General features: G+C 35.6%; 1 non-coding gene across 1 annotated transcript; it reads left to right on the top strand.

Annotated features, from left to right (window-relative positions):
- Window positions 1-6,222: 6,222 nt before the first annotated feature.
- LOC133304255 (small nucleolar RNA R71) lies at window positions 6,223-6,328 on the top strand. Its single transcript, XR_009750583.1, has one exon. It is a non-coding gene; the product is annotated as a small nucleolar RNA R71 (small nucleolar RNA).
- Window positions 6,329-18,423: the final 12,095 nt, after the last annotated feature.

Below are 18,423 nucleotides of genomic sequence, written 5' to 3'. Positions count from 1 at the left end.
TATTCTAACTCTTTTAATTTTCTTAGTTATTTTTATAGTATTTTGTGTGCTATTTGTCTCTAAAAAAAAAAAAAAATAAATAAATTTCTGAGCAAGTCCCAGGTTTAGATATGCTTTCCCTAGTTAATTTGCCTGATTCATCCTAGGAATCATGTTTTGTATGTACTTCTGGCATAATATTGTATTGGCATGAGTAGATTTCATGATTGCTCGTTTGTCTGAATTTTGTGCTTGAATGATTAATGATGCCTGATGTTCTTTTAGAGGTCTAGCTTAACATCTTAGCTGGTGAGGTTTTGTGCTTAAACACTTATTTTATTCTGAGAGACCTCACTGTGATAGCATTCTAGAACTTGCTCTGTTTCTCTGTTATGCATGTATTGATTGATATGATAAAGGCATTTTGTTCTTGTTAGCTATTGGCCAAAAATAACCCACCTGTATGAATTTTTCCATTGTTAGCCCCCTTGAGCCTGAACTTATTTGTTGTTAAATGACCTGTGGCCTGACTGATGGCTTAGCCTATATCCATATGACTTACCTTGATTGAGATTGAATTACTGAAATGTTGAAAAGAAAACAAATAAATTGAGGTAAGCTCCACAGAGGTCAAATAATTAGGGGAGGTAAAATTTCATCTGTGCCCTTAAAACAAAAAGTTTTGAAAAAGAAAAAGAAAAAGAAAAAGGGTGAATGTAAAGAAAAGGTGGTTGAAAGGAATTAATTCCCGAAATTCTGTGGGAATGTTAGTGGAGCAAAATCATTGAGTTGAAGGTGTTAAAAATGAAATAATATTTGTTTTCAATCTCAGTGTTGTTTGAGCTACTTTCCATATATTCCTACCCATTAAACCCAACCAAGTTACAACCTGTGAAGTCCTTTTGATCAATTATGCATGTGTTAATGTTCCTCATCTTTAGGAACTTGAGAATATGATCAAGCTTATGGTAATGTTATTGCTGTGATGGATTGAGTGATTGTTACTCCCTTAAACACTTGAGTGCTGAGCGTTGTATGATTATCTTGGTGAGGGGTGTTCAAGTTAGACTCTGACATTTTCATGAGAATAGAAGGCATTGATAGGAGTTCTTTGCATTGATTCAGTCATGCTTAGCATAGTGATCTCTTGATTGTCTGTGTGATATTGTGTTGGAATAATTGATTATTTCCTGGATTGAGCCTTGTACATTGCTGGGGACAGCAACGTTTAAATCTGGGAATGATTTGATGTGCCTCTGGCAAGTGTGGTTTTTCCATGTTAAAATTGATAAGATTTAGTCATAAAAGAGCAAATTAAATACATATTTGCTAATTATATTGATTCTTTCTTTTCAATTATAGTTCTCACCTATTGGTTGTGTTTTTACAGGTAAAAGAAGTGAAAATTACAAAATTATAAAAAGCCTATTGACGCGATTCCACGAGGGTATTTTTGGAAGAAGAAAAAGAGTCTTATAAATAGGAGACTTTGCACAGAAATTAGGTTAAAAGGTGAAGAAATTCGAAATTTGAAAGAAAACAAGGAAATGATTTGGCGCTGATCGTGCGGGCGTCATGAATGCAATCCTTGAATTGTGGAATTATGATCAAAATGAAAAATTAATGAAATTAAATTCAAAGATTATAACCTGATTGACCAGTTGCCTATTTAAAGGGTGGTCCTCCACCATTCCAAGACATTGGAGACAATTCAGACCTATTTCTTCAGAAGGAGACCGACGGCAGAGCTCAGAAGGATTCTTCCACAGTTCTTCTTCTTCATCTATTTCTCTGTAATTTTATGCTTTGGAATATTGGATTATTGTTAGCCATGATTATGCTTGGCTAATTCTCTTTTATTGTAGTTAGGGTCACGAGCCCTATGTGAACCCTTGTTACGATGGATTGATTTAGTTTTATTCATTTGTATAATTATCTTTGTCTCTACCTTGTGCGTATTTCCTATTCTCTTTATTAGAACTGATCATTCTGATAGTTGGGAAATAGTTTGAGGGTTAGAACCCTAGATAGGAATATTGGGGTTTTCATCTTGAAAGGGGTAGGACAACAATTGGTATGCATGCTAGGAATAGATGTGTATTTAATTGTGGATGCTTAAATTATTGCATTCATTGCTTAATATCATGAGGAACATTGCAAGGAACTGGGGTTCCAATTGGGGATTAAAGGGTTAACCTTGCAAGGAATTGAGGGTTAACTAATAAATATTTTTAGATAATAATTTATCCGAGTAATTATATGAATAAATATTGTGAATCAATCCAAAGTAAGAAGTGGGGATCATAAGGTGAGTGCGCTCTAGCTACAATATTTCTCATATTTTTATCCAAATCATTTTGCATCATTCTCTTATTTTTAAAATACAAAAATACGTCTTTGTATTTAATTTCTATTGTTCTTCAAATCACTTGGGTTTTATATCTTGAAAGGACGTTTATAAGATATTCGCTCACAATCCCTGTGGAGACGATAACTTACTTATCACTTTATTACTTGAACGATCGGTACACTTGCCGGATTGTATCACTAGGTGAATGTGTTTGAAAGAGTGAAGCTCTCAATGTGAAAGCTTCACAAGTGGCGCAGGAGAAAGGAGAGAATAGGCTAGGCTTTTCAGAAAAACTCTTGGAGGAACAACTAATCACTTAGGCGCATAAGAGGAGAGTATTTAAAACAAAATACCAATCTGTTATCAAAAAAAAAAAAAAACAAAATACCAATCAGATTTTTCTCCCAAAAATCTGATCATTAGGCGCCAGATTGGAGAGAGAGAAGTGGAGCTGTTTAATTTCAAAAATTGCTAACAGGCTCCTGGAATATTCTCTTAAGAATTGGTTCAAAACCTATTCAAAATTCTGATCAGAAATCTTCATAAGATCAGCTATATGGTGCGCCCCATATAGCCCAAAAGATGACCAGATACATCTGAGTAGTTGCATTCAAATTTGAATCAGCTCACTCAGATTTTCACCCAACTGACTGAATCTTCTGGAGCTGATTTTGATGAGCAAATCTTGCTCACCAACAACCCAAATCAGCGCCATATATAGCCTTGGATTATGTCCAAAATATTCTCTCATGATACTAGTGATTTGTTCCAACAAGATCTCATCTTATCCTTTTGTTATGAAACAACCTTTCATAGGCAATTCAAATTCGAATTCAAATATTTGAATTCAAACATTCAAATATTAAAATTCAAATGTTCAAACATTCAAATTCAAAATTCAAATTTAAATTTCAAAATTCGAATTCAAAATTCAAATTTCAAATTTCAAAATTCAAATTCAAAATTTCAAAATTCAAATTTTGAATTCCAAAATTCAAAATTTAAATGTTTGAAAATTAATTTAACTAATTAAATTAATTAGTAATGTCTTGGACTATCCAAGATCATTACAATGATCCATGCGCCCTCCACCCCTTTAGGTGGAGTTCCAAACAACTTCTTGGGCTAATAACTATTATTAGGCCCAATTTCTTGAATGCTAGAGCATCTAGACAATTAGGTGTTTGTGTGTGACCCATTAGGTCCAACTTAGCCACTGACATAAATGGGCTTGGGCCCAATAAGCCCACAACCCATCTAATGACAACACAGAGCACTAGCAATGCTTTGTTGCCCCAGAACTAGTTAGATTAATGATTTGATCATCCTATTAAACATATTTGGTTGTCGTATGTTTGTCCCTTCGTCTCGGTTACCTTCCCATAAAACCTAGGGTAAGGAAACGCATCAACCCTTGCGGTTTAGGGTTAGCTTTATATGAAATAAGGAGTCTTCAATTTACTGACTCTAAAGGCGGATCATCTTATGATCTCTTTTACTATGCATAGATTCCCGAGTCACTGTAAATGTCATCCTGATTTCTCCGGTTTAAGGATAACCTAATCTCTCACATAGATTTGACGAATTCCTTCAGCTTATCACCCTAGCCTTGTGCCCTATCAGGACAAGCCCAAGAGCATACCTAGGAGTCTCCATGTTTCAGGAAGACGAGGTATACAGTCAAAGCATGCCTTCTAGAACACAGTCTAAGTGATAACTTTTGGTCTAAGGAAAGACATACCCAAATATGAAAAGACTACTCTAATGATACTATCTGTGAGATTTCCTCATAGAGTCTCTTTGTGGGTCCGTTCAGTGCGAGCTATACCCTTATAGGTCTACCCACGACTTTAGCTAAGACATCTCCATATCTGTAGCACATGAGGTCTATACCTTGTATCCATATACAAGTAGATAAGTCGTGCTAGTCTTACCCGAGATTACTGACCCCATTCTCAGTATCTCTAGACTAGGAACATAAAATTAGGAATAAACATCCGGTATTCTTGAATCCTCATGATTGTGATCTCATCACAGATACTCAAGAGATACCTATTTTATTCCACGAGGTTTATCAAGTTATTCATAATATATTATCATTATTATCGAGACAGAATTATGAGACAAGATAAAGAGTGCTTTTATTTATTTGCAACAATATTAAAAAGGTCTACATCTCTGTCCTTATTTAATCATAAAATTGTCTCTAGGACACCCAAATACTAACATGGCGGGTGTTTCATTAACTCAAAGACGACAATGGTGACTGTCTCTTCGTTCATCCTCAGCATCAGTTTCCCTTGCTCCACATTGATCATTGCTCTTGCAGTGGCTAGGAATGGACTTCCAAGCAATAGGGGAATCTCGGCATCTTTTTCCATATTCAGAATTACAAAATCTGCAGGGAAGATAAATTTGTCAATTTTAACTAAAACATCCTCAATTACCCCATCCAGTCGTCTGATCGATCTGTCAGCTAACTGGAGAGAAACTGTAGTCGGCTTTAGCTTTTTGTTTCCAAGAGCTCTACATATGGATAGTGGCATCAGATTTATACTTTCTCCCAGATCATATAATGTTTTTCTACTTCAATATTTCCTATGGCAATAGGAATACTGAAGCTTCCCGGATCTTTCAGCTTGGGAGGGAGTTTCTTCTGGATAATTGTATTGCATTCCTCAGTCAGGGCCACTATTTCGCACTCCTTCAGCTTGCGCTTCTTTGATAGAAGGTCTTTCATGAATTTTGCATAGTTCGACATGCTTTCCAGGGCTTCTGCAAACAGAATGTTCACTTGCAGCTTCTTGAAGATGTCCAGAAATTTGGTGTATTGTTTTTTTTGGATCTCTTGTTTTGACCGCTGAGGGTATGGAACTCGTGCATAAGGAGATGGATCTGCCGGCTTCGGTTTCCTGTCCAAAGCCTTCTTTTTCTCCCATTTGAACAGCTTCTTCTCTGGACTGCTCTTTTCAGCTTCTCCTGCATCTTCTTCTTTTTCATTTTCATCTTCAGGTTCAACTTCTTTCTTCTTTTCAACTTGTGGCTTTATCACAAGATGAATCACGATCCCATTTCTGGTGACGATTGAATTACATTGTGCATTTGGGTTCGTGTCGGTGTTACTTGGGAAAGTGCCATGAGTTCTTTCAGTAAATTGTTTTGACAGCTGACCAATCTGAGTTTCCAAATCCCGGATAGAAGCTTCTTGATTCCGGAATGAAGCTTTTGTTTCATCATGTTAGGCATTTGCATTCTGAATGTAGTCTGATGTGGTCTTGGACAGCTGTGCAAAAGCTTTCTCCCACTCTAAAGTGTTGTCTTGTGGTGGGGATTGTTGTTGCAATGGCAGAGGAGGATTCAGCTGATGGTTAGACTTGTAACTAAACCCAGGGTGTTGATTAGGATTTTTCCACCCTTGATTATGGTTATTCCCATATTGGTTCCTCCTTGAGTTGTTCTGGTTTTTTTGATCATACTAGATACCGTTGACTTCCGCTGGCAGCTTTTCAGTTGTTCGCATATAGTCGCACTCTTCAGTTGCATAAGCCTCTGCACAAATACCACAAACAATTTGAGAATTAATAACAAAAGAAACTTGAGAAAGATTAAATTGCTTTGTAAGGGCATCTAATTGTTCTTGTTGTTTCCTATTAATTTGCAGTATTTGTTCATTCTGAGCTAAGATTGCACAATATCCGTCAAGTTTCATGATTCTCGCTCTCCTTTGTGTGACTGGAGCATTGTCATATTCCTGAGAAGCTAAAGATTCCAACAATTCCAATGCTTCCTCTGGAGTTTTTGTTTTCAACGATCCTTCTGCTGCAGCATTCACCAGTGTTCTTGTGCTGGGCGCCATCCCTTGGAAGAAGATTCTTGCTTTCTCATATGCTTCAATGCCATGTTGAAGACACTTTCGGAGTAGTCCTTTAAACCTTTCCCATGCCTCATACAAAATTCACTTTCTTTTTGTTCAAAAGCAGTGATATCCGATTTGAGCCTTGCCATCTTAGAAGCTGAGAAGAATCTGGCCAAGAACTTCATTGCTAAGTCGTCCTAGTTGGTGATGCTTCCCTCAGGCAGTGACTGAAAGTAAAAAGAGGGCCTTGAAGGCCGTAGCATGTGAGAGGGGAAAAACAAAATTTTTCCGCAAGCGGAATACACATGCATATCAAGATACATACTTTAAGACGTATGTCATACCTTGTTCGTGAAAAACTCAAGACGATCAAAGGTAGGTCTGAAGGGTTCAGATCCTCTAACGTTGATCCACACCACCTGCGTCTAGATACAGGAACTCCTTCCAGTAAAGCCGCCAATTGATCACCACAAAGAGGCTTGTTATTCGCTCAATGTGTGATGAGAGGAGGCTATGTAAAAGTGTTTGGAAGAGTGAAGTTTTCTAAGAGAAAACCTCACAAATGTGGCGCAGGAAATTAGGAGAGAATGGCTTGGTTGGTTTTCTAAAAACCCTAGAAGGAACATATATAAAGAGGCGCACAAGAGGAGCCTATTTGTTAAAATCAAATCAGATTTTTAATCAATAAAAATCCCTTCCAAAAGGGCGCTCCATCAAAGAGAGAGAGAGAATAGGATTTGTTGCAAATCAAATCTCATCAAATCTTGCCAACAACATCCTATCAAATCTTTATGATATATTAGGTTCAAAACCTAATCAAATATCTGATCATAAATCATCATATAATCAGTTATATGGTGCGCCCCATATAGCCTAAATAATGACCAGATACATTTGAGTAATCAAATCACTCAAATATTCTCTCAACAGATTGTATCTTCTGGAGCTGATACTGATGACTAATCATCAGCCATATTAGCGCCCCATATCTCCTTGGATTATGTCCAAGAGATTTTCTCTTGATATGTTCCAACAAGATCTAATCTTGTTATGTTCCAACAAGATCTTATCTTGTCTTTTTCAAACAAGATCTTATCTTATCCTTTTTCGTAATGAAACAATTTTCATAGCCAATTCTAATTTAATTATTAAATTCAAATATTAAAATATTCAAATTTAAACTTTCAAACATTCAAATTCAAAATTCAAATTTCAAAATTCAAAATTCAAATTTCAAAATTTCGAATTCAAAATTCAAATTTCAAAAATCAAAATTCAAATTTCAAATTTCAAATTCAAAATTCGAATTTCAAAATTCAAATTCAAAATTTAAATTTTAAATTCCAAAATTCAAAATTTAAATGTTTGATAATTAATTAATTTAACTAATTAAATTAATTAGTAATGACTTGGACTATCCAAGCTCATTACATTAACCATGCGCCCTCCACCCCTTTAGGTGGAGTTCCAAACTACTTCTTGGGCTAATAACTATTATAAGGCCCAATACTATTAATGCTAGAGCATCTAGACAATTAGGTGTTTGTGTGTGACTCATTAGGTCCAACATAGCCACTGACATAAATGGGCTTGGGCCCAATAAGCCCACAACCCATCTAATGACAACACAGAGCACTAGCAATGCTTTGTTGCCCCAGAACTAGTTAGATTAATGATTTGATCATCCTATTAAACATATTTGGTTGCCGTATGTTTGTCCCTTCGTCTCTGTTACCTTCCTGTAAAACCTAGGGTAAAGAAACGTATCATCCCTTGCGGTTTAGGGTTAGCTTTTTATGAAATAGGGAGTCTTCAATTTACTGACTCTAAAGGCAGATCATCTTATGATCTCTTTTACTATGCATAGATTCCCGAGTCACTATAAATGTCATCCCGATTTCTCCGGTTTAAGGATAACCTAATCTCTCACAGAGATTTGACGAATTCCTTCAGCTTATCACCCTAGCCCTGTGCCCTATCAGGACAAGCCCAAGAGCATACCTATGAATCTCCATGTTTCAGGCAGACGAGGTATACAGTCAAAGCATGCCTTCTAGAACACAGTCTAAGTGATAACTTCTGCTCTAAGGAAAGACATACCCAAATATAAAGAGACTACTCTAATGATACTATCTGTGAGATTTCCTCATAGTCTCTTTGTGGGTCCGTTCAGTGCGAGTTATACTCTTATAGGTCCACCCACGACTTTAGCTAAGACATCTCCATATCTGTAGCACATGAGGTCTATACCTTGTATCCATATACAAGTAGATAAGTCATGCTAGTCTTACCCGAGATTACTGACCCCTTTCTCAGTATCTCTAGACTAGGAACATAAAATTAGGAATAAACATCCGGTATTCTTGAATCCTCATGATCGTGATCGCATCACAGATATTCAATAGATACCTATTTTATTCCACGGGGTTTATCAAGTTATTCATAATATATTAACATTAATATCGAGACAGAATTATGAAACAAGATAAAGAGTGCTTTTATTTATTTGCGACAATATTAAAAAGGTCTACATCTATGTCCTTATTTAATTATAAGATTGTCTCTAGGACACCCAAATACTAACAGTGACTGCAGCCAGCTCTTGCGTCATCCTTTAGTGAGCATGGAAATAGTCTGAGCAAGATGGCGTGAGACTCCATTTATCTTTAGAGTATCGCAGTAAAGCAAGAAGTTATCAAGATGAATATAAGGATCCTCCGTGGTTCCTCCAGGGAACTGATCTTTTTGGATCAATTGCAGCAGTGCTGGCTTAAGTTCAAAATTGATAGCATCCACGGTTGGTCTAAAAATGCTTGCCGTCTGTGGAACTCGGGCTGGAGTCATATGATCTCCTAAGGTCCTTGGAGGATTCTGAACTACGTTGTTTTCAGCCATCGTCTCCTCCTTTGGTTCCATTGAACTTGAAGTTGCTTTTGCTCCCTTTGCTTTTGCGTCCATCCTAAGTTTCCTTTTTGTCTTTTCTATCTCAGGATCAAACTGCAAGATTCGTGGATTAAGAGTACCTCGCATAAACTAAGATTGAAAATATGTTAAGTAAAAAAAAAGAGAAAAATGCAGAAAAGTAAAACAGAAAATAAATAAATAAATAAAAAACGAATGCAGAAAATTGATGCAGAATTTTAATGCAGAAAATGTTTTTGAAGAATGTTAAAAGTGCAGAAAATTAAAACGTCCAATCTAAAAGGTAATTAGTTAGTTCTATTGTTGAAGGATCTGTTCCCCGACAACGGCGCCAAAAACTTGTTGCGACTTCGGCAAGTGCACCGGTCGTAAAAGTAATAAAAGTGTACCGAGTACAAGATCGTTCCCACGAGGATTGGTTTTCAAGCACTAGTTCGCTAACAACGATTTAGTTGGACAATCGAATTTGAGATGAAAAGAATTGAAATTAAAAACAATCAATAATATGCAATTTCAGAATTAAAAGCAAGAAAGTAAAAAGATGAAAGTTTTGAAAATCAAGAAAGAAAGTAGTTAAGGTTTCGACTTCCCCCAATCTCCTCTATATGCTATGAATTAAACTGTCAAGAATCTGCTCTTAATATATTGCCAATCAATTCTGTCTAAGTTAATTAGGGCTCAATTCCTTGTTATCCTAAATCTATGTGATCTTGAAAGAACTTTAGTTCCCCGATTATTCCCCAAGAAAACATGCATTAAGATCAAGAATTTAAAGATTGCACAATTACCCTATGTTTATCCCTAGATCACAAGGATTATGATAAATTTACCAAGTCAGGGTTCATGCACCAACATCCCTATTGTCATACAATTCCCCTAAATCAATCTATAAGGAGCAAAGAAATAGAAAGTATTAAAGACAGATAAATTTATTCAATTATAAAAAGAAAAGAATTCAGAGTCAATTTAATTCAAAACATAAAGATTCAATTGGGTCCATCTACCCCTAACTACATAAAAATCTAGCCTAGCATACTGAATTCAAAAGCAATAATAAAGAAAAGAGAACCCCAAGTCTCCATTGGTGTGATGTTGACTTGGTTCCTCAGTATTCCAGCTCTCCGCAACAGGATTCCTCCTTCAAGTCTCTATGTAATTCTCTGGATTGGTTCCAGTGTAAAAGTCTCTGAATGTGTGACCCTCAGCTCCCTATTTATAACCATTGAAGCCATATCTCCTAATCCTCTATCCAATCTTCTAATGAATCCATATCAAATTTGAAATCTAATCTTTAATTGCTTCCTTTTCTTATTTAAGATTTTGCAGATTGGGTGACGGATTGAGCTTCGAATCTTTGTTATGATCCCTCTTCAAATCTTCCCAGGGATCTCTATCAGTTGATAAATCAAGACTGATTTGTTTCCGCTTCATTTAAGAAATATTACAAATATTTATCCTGTGACAAATCTCCTTAAATCTTCATTAAATGCTTATGTAAAAGGGCATCGCAATCTGTTGGAATTTATATATATATATATATATATATATATATATATATATATATATATATACATATTGTATAGACAATCTATTGGTTATGAATAAGAAGTTTGGTAGTGAAAAGGTGTGCCTTTTCGTCGACAAACAGATGTATCTTTTCATCCTAACCGACATGTTGTTTCATCCTAACGGACATGTTGTTTCATCCTAACAGACATGTTGTTTCATCCTTGAATGGGTGTCTTTTCGTGTTGAACGAATGTGTCTTTTCGTGTCCAACGGATGTGTTGTTTCGTCGTCGAATAGGTGCCTTTTGGAACGTGACTTTACGTTGTCTATAAATAGACACTGACACCTTCAGAAAATGGATCCAAATTTTCTGCACTGAAACTCTGCCGGAATTTTTCTCCTTCCGGTTTTGCATATTCCTTTTCATACTCTGGTGTGATTTCCTCTGGCATATTGTTGTGTTCGTTTGGGCTGTTGATTGGTAGTGCCGCCATTCTTCAGACGAAATCCGTTCTATCCTGGGAGACAAGTGTCCATCAACCTTGGGCATCAGTGAGGGGGCAAATTGTCTTAAGGAGACACGTTCTGTGGGCTCGGATTTTATTCCTCTGATATTGCATTTTTCATTCTTCTGATTCTATCTGTTTCATACATATCAAGTAAGTCTATTTTTTAATATTTTTAATTGCACAGTGACAATTCTGATCATCTACTCCCTTCTGGTTTATTCATGGGTTCAAACCTCTTAGTGATTTAACATCACCCACTGTCTACAATAACAATCTTAAGACAATTTCGTGTTTTGAACCTGTGATCAGTATATTTTTTATTTGCTTTAATATACTATTTTCATTTATTGAGTAATTAAAAGATTAATCTGTGTGATTGATCGGAGTTTCTGTTTCTGTAACAGAAATTGAATTGAATTTCTGATCTGTGAATAATTTGTCAAAATTAATTCTGCAATGCATGGAATACATTGTAAATATCATTTGCCATATCATTTTAATATGTGTTTCTTGAATATCATTATCGCTGTTAAAGTTGGTTATCGTTAACACATATGCATTGTATTCTGTGCACGGTTACCATTTGTAATCTGTCTACGGTGTTCGTATTAGAGGAAAAATTCCAATTTTATTTATTCACTATTAACAGTGTTGCGTATTCGGATTCGTTCTCTGAGTTACATATATTGCAATGCTATATATAGTGCATATATATATATATATATATATCATTGGTTTCAAGTTTGATATATATACAATTGTGTCTCGAGGATCGTGCCTTTATATTGTCCTTTTTTTCAAATGGATGTAATGCATTTTCTTAATGCATGGTAAAGTACAAAGTGTCCACTGCACATAATATTAGCCTTTGCATGATAATATAACATAATGGTCGTAAATGTTTGTTTATCAAAACTGGTGGTGGGCCATATGTATATTCTTTTAAAAGAATGCATTGATTTATGTATAAATTGCTTATATGTTGATAAACATTCAATGATTTTTATATATCCATATATATTGTTTGTTTACGTGGATTTTCCATGGTCTCTCAAATTAACCACAAGCATTAATGGCTTCCTTGTTGAAACCACCGTGGATTCCTTCTACAAGAATTGAATGGTTTAAATTATTTGAAGCCATTTTTTCAATTGTTTTGGATTTTGGCTAATTGAATTCTTCATGTTGGCATTAGATGCACTGAATGCATTACTTTGAATTTGAGAAAACAATCAAATGCATGAAGTGGCCTACACCATTCTAAATTGATAGTTACTCTACGGTTTTTCATTTTTTTATTTAAAAGTGAAAAGTTGCATCGTTTAAATACTGGAATGCATTGAACGGTTTTATTGCTGTTTAAAAAAAAAATTGTAGTGTGGGAGGATAATTTCCTTCGTGAATGGTTGTTTGAATTTAAACTAATATATAATTTTAAAAGTTTGTGGAAAGAAATAGTATCTTTCTCCATTAGCCGACTCCGTATTCGCTGAACAGAGTCGCAGAATATGCAGAGGGGTTGTTACGTAACCCAATATCACGTCAACGCATATGGTCTTTTAATGACCATTACATATGTATATATGATACAAGCAATGCATATATAGATAAAATGGCTTTATTCTAAAAGAATTGTTTCGTGAAAGACAACCATGATTTGTGATGAATCCGGTTTGATGGTTGATGGTCTTTTAATTATATTAAGTCTTTTGTGAAATGGCTTTATATATTTATAAGCATGGTACCAAACATTGATATATGACCTTTTGGTTTGATGTGCTTATTTTGATGCTGGTTCAATGAGAAATGTAGTGAAATTTGATGTCATTTAATGGTATATAGTATGATAAATGAGAAATATTTATGACATGAATATTTTGTTATTATGTGGGAAATGTCATGCATTTATTGGCATTCAACTGTATATGGTATACTTAATGGATTTGAGGATATATGATGGTGTTTGATGTCCATTAATTCATGACTTATAAATATGAAAGTTTTGACTTTATGATTTAGGCAAGTGATAATTCTTGCTTAAAAAAAATGCACTATGTGCTTTGGTGGATATAAAAGTCTTATATCTAATAAAATATTTGATACTAAGTGAATTCAATAGAGCTATCTTAGTGATGGCATGATCAAGGTCAATAGTTGACTTTGAATATTGCAAATGACATGATAATTGTATGTTATTTTATGGTTAAATTGGAATTTATTATTTGATATATGTAAATGTTTAGTAAGAAAGTTAAAGGCATTAAGGAGCGATTGAGGGGAAGATTATAATGACCCTTCGAGGAGTTCAGTTTGGAGTGTGATATTATATAACAAATGATTGCTCCTTATGCTTCACAATCCAATGAGATTGCTGAGAGAAAGACCCAGACATTAAATAAAATGATCTTGTTGATGTCTGGTTTGTGGCGAAGAGTCATTTAATGACAAATTATATATAATCAGTAAAGTATCCCACAAGAAAATTAAGAACACCTCCTATGAAATATATGGAAAGGTAGGGAGCCTACCTTGAATTATCTTGAAGTGTGGGGGTGTTTGGCAAAGAGCATACCATACGACATATGGAAAGGAAAGAAGTCATCCCTGAAATACTTTAGAGTGTGGGGGTGTTTGGCAAAGGTTGCGGTTCCTAAATCTAAAAGGTTGGAAATCGGACTTAAAATCGTGGATTGTGTATTCATCGGTTATGCACTTAATAGTAGTGCTTATCGGTTTCTTGTGTATAAATCTGACGTTTCAGATATACATGTTAATACGATTATTGAATCAAGGAAAGTTACTTTCTTTGAAGATGTATTTCCGTATAAGAAAATACATGAATCAAGTGGTAGTAATGATGATCAGGTTGTGATACCTCAGGATGCTACAACTGATACTGATCCTGTAGAGGATGTAGAAGATGAACCTAGACGTAGCAAGAGGCAAAGGACCGCCACATCCTTTGGACCTGATTTTATGACATATCTATTAGAAAATGAGCCTCGGACGTATAAGGAAGCTATAACGTCCCCGGAAGAACCATTCTGGGAAGAGGCTATCAATAGTGAGATAGAGTCTATCTTGTCCAACCACACTTGGGAATTGGTAAACTTTCCTCCTGGCAATAAGCCTTTAGGAAGTAAGTGGGTTTTCAAAAGAAAAATGAAAGAGAATGGCACTATTGATAAATATAAAGCAAGGCTTGTGGTAAAAGGCTACAGGCAACGTGAAGGTCTCGATTATTTCGATACTTATTCACCGGTTACAAGGATCACATCCATTAGGATGTTGATCGCAGTAGCTGCACTGAATGGATTACAAATACATCAAATGGATGTTAAGACCGCCTTCTTAAACGGCGACCTGGAAGAAGAGATATATTTAGAACAACCTGAAGGTTTTGTTGTTCCAGGACTAGAACGGAAAGTTTGTCGCTTAATAAAATCCCTTTACGGGTTAAAGCAAGCTCCAAAGCAATGGCATGCGAAATTTGACAATGTTATGTTATCAAATGGATTTCGAATCAATGAGTGTGACAAATGTGTCTATGTTCGAAATACTGAAAAAGGATTTGCCATTGTCTGTCTTTATGTAGACGACATGTTGATCATGGGTAGTAATAATCAAATCATTAAAGCTACTAAACAGTTACTTAATAGTAAGTTTGATATGAAAGATATGGGGATAGCAGACGTTATCCTAGGTATTAAAATCCATAGAACATCTGCAGGGTTGGCCTTATCACAGACTCACTATATAGCTAAGGTTCTTGAGAAATTCAAAAGTTTGAATATAACTCCTGTGAGGAACCCTGTCGATTGTAATCTTAGTTTACTAAAGAACACTGGTAAAGCTACAACACAAAAGCTATATGCTCAAGTGTTGGGAAGCCTTATGTATGTTATGAACTGCACCAGACCTGATATTGCTTATGCAGTAAGTCTGTTAAGTCGCTTTACCAGTAACCCAAATGAGAATCATTGGAAAGCTATGGTAAGAGTTTTGGGATACTTGAAGTATACTCAGAATTATGCTTTGCATTACGAGAAATACCCCGCGGTTATAGAAGGGTATTGTGATGCAAATTGGATCACCGGCTCTAATGACACTAGATCCACAAGTGGATATGTGTTCACCCTTGGTGGAGGTGCTGTGTCTTGGAAATCGTCCAAGCAAACCTGCATTGCAAGGTCAACCATGGAAGCAGAATTTATTGCTTTAGATAAGGCCGGTGAAGAAGCCGAATGGCTTCGTAATTTTATTGAGGATGTTCCTAATTGGCCAAGACCGGTCCCAGCCGTATGCATACATTGTGATAAACAAGCAGCTATTGGAAGGGCCAAGAACGTCATGTATAACGGTAAGTCTAGACACATACGTCGTAGACATGATATCGTAAGACAACTACTCTCGAATGGAATCATTTCAATTGACTATGTTAAGTCTAAGGAGAACATAGCGGATCCGTTAACCAAAGGGATTCCTAGAGAGTTGGTCGAAAATTTGTCGAAAGGAATGAGTTTAAGGCCTATCAATTGTTGAGCATTGCGGTAACTCTACCTAGAAGAGTGGAGATCCCATGAACTAGGTTCAAAGAGACAACTAAGTGATGGTCGACTGTTCAAACACTGTGGAGTTTTTAAACTCATACTCATTCCTAAGACAAGGCAGTGTATTTATGAGGGTAAGCACTTAGGCTTTTAATGATTTCTTAATCTGTTGTGTTCAGATGATGTATAGTGAGTTACATCACAAGAAATCACCTATGTGAGTGTGAAGTGAGGGCCGCTTCTATGAGAATTTTACAAAGGCCGATTCTCTAAAACACTCGCAGAACCAGGCAAGTGTCCCACGGCCAAAATGGGCGCAACAAAGGACCAACAATGCTAGAGAAGCAATTGTGTGACTTCTATTGTCTAGGTATACACTAAAGGTTGACGGTTCAAGTCGACCTAGACCACCGATTGACCGAGTATATCCGATAGGTTTTCACTAGAGAAGGTTCAAAGGTAACTCCACCTGTCTCGATGCAGTTGTTTCTCGTTGAGGAAATTACACTTTGCATTTATACTCTTGTACATTTTTTGTCACGATGATTTGACTTCTTATCCATGTGGGGGATTGTTGGAATTTATATATATATATATATATATATATATATATATATATATATATACATATTGTATAGACAATCTATTGGTTATGAATAAGAAGTTTGGTAGTGAAAAGGTGTGCCTTTTCGTCGACAAACAGATGTATCTTTTCATCCTAACCGACATGTTGTTTCATCCTAACGGACATGTTGTTTCATCCTAACAGACATGTTGTTTCATCCTTGAATGGGTGTCTTTTCGTGTTGAACAAATGTGTCTTTTCGTGTCCAACGGATGTGTTGTTTCGTCGTCGAATAGGTGCCTTTTGGAACGTGACTTTACGTTGTCTATAAATAGACACTGACACCTTCAGAAAATGGATCCAAATTTTCTGCACTGAAACTCTGCCGGAATTTTTCTCCTTCCGGTTTTGCATATTCCTTTTCATACTCTGGTGTGATTTCCTCTGGCATATTGTTGTGTTCGTTTGGGCTGTTGATTGGTAGTGCCGCCATTCTTCAGACGAAATCCGTTCTATCCTGGGAGACAAGTGTCCATCAACCTTGGGCATCAGTGAGGGGGCAAATTGTCTTAAGAAGACACGTTCTGTGGGCTCGGATTTTATTCCTCTGATATTGCATTTTTCATTCTTCTGATTCTGTCTGTTTCATACATATCAAGTAAGTCTATTTTTTAATATTTTTAATTGCACAGTGACAATTCTGATCATCTACTCCCTTCTGGTTTATTCATGGGTTCAAACCTCTTAGTGATTTAACATCACCCACTGTCTACAATAACACAATCTTCATCATTGACTTGATCCTCATTGTATGCCTCATACGTAAGTAGTGTAGTCGTGCAAAAAAAAAAAGTAGTGTAGTCGTGCAAATTGAGACATGAGAACAACATATAAGTGACTCAAACTTGGAATGCTTTCACATAATCATCAAGGATTTATTGCTTTAATACATTACCTGCAACAATAAATTAAAAATTTCTCACTCAGTGAAATTAAATTCTCTAGCTGAAGCTAGAGCAAATTTGAACTCGTGTAGACCATGGCAAAGATCCTACATCTGGAAACAGTTTGCTATGTGCTTTTATCACCTGAATTATGTAGATGTTGGCTTAAGTTTCCATTTTCAATGCATTCATAGACAAGGAAAAGGGAACCCTCAATGCAATATCCAATCAAGCATACCTACATGGTTATCAATAGATAGATAAAACATATGAATAAAGAAGATCATTTGAACAAAGATAAAACAATCTATGAAATATGAGAACCGTGGATCAAATTCTTTATGTGTAGCTACACAAAAAACACTGCCAGAAGCAGTGAATATCAAATACCTTCCACAAAATATAGAAGCAGATAACTTAAAGATACCAGTTTAGAACTAACATAAACAAAGGAAAATCTTATAACACTGGTTTGAGTCACAAGTCACAACATCTTTCCAAAATAAACAATTTTTCTATTAGATTTCACATACGAAATATATTGATACATCAGTTTCACCCAAATATGAGGACATTTCTGTTCTTTTGTTCATTTTCCTGAATTTTTCTTTTTCGGTACAACAGGCTCTAGTTCTTTCCAGTGTATATCTATGCCTATTCCCAGGATAACGTTAAACCCCTTCATCAAAACCATCATTATCTTCTCAGAATAAATGTTCATCTATTATCTTATATAAGTAGAGGAAAATCGAACAAATAGGAACAATTGCAGATTTATCCTAACAGCATCATCATATGTAACATCTGTGCTGCTTAAACTATCTATTCAATATAAAAAAAAAACTATTCATCTGTTGTTTGGGGTCAAAAAGGCACAGATATAACAAATAATTACATATGCTTTGTTTGCGCAAAATGAATGCAGGTGAATATTTGATCAAACCTTAATAAATCTCCGATTCATCATTTCATCTCCTCTCATCCGATGTGGCTCTTAAAACACATTGGAAGTGTCTCTTAACCCTTTTTCACTAGTTCATTTCTGAATTGAGTTCCAATCCACCACAAAGAGACCTTCTTCCTATCAATTCACCACTAATAAAACCATATATTTATAAATCAGATGAACAATCCTCATACACCCATTTAAAAATTAAAATCTCAGCCTAGAAATTTTCGCTACTTTCCTGAAGAAAAAAAAGACTTTCACAATTTAAAAAATGCTAAAGGAAAATTATA

This window comes from Gastrolobium bilobum, unplaced genomic scaffold (assembly GCF_033153095.1).
Source record: "Gastrolobium bilobum isolate Gb01-03AN ecotype WA unplaced genomic scaffold, APGP_CSIRO_Gbil_v1 utg5280, whole genome shotgun sequence".
NCBI classification, from domain to species: domain Eukaryota; kingdom Viridiplantae; phylum Streptophyta; class Magnoliopsida; order Fabales; family Fabaceae; genus Gastrolobium; species Gastrolobium bilobum.
Note: the sequence above shows the minus strand (reverse complement) of the source record. Positions and strands in the feature narration are given on the sequence as shown.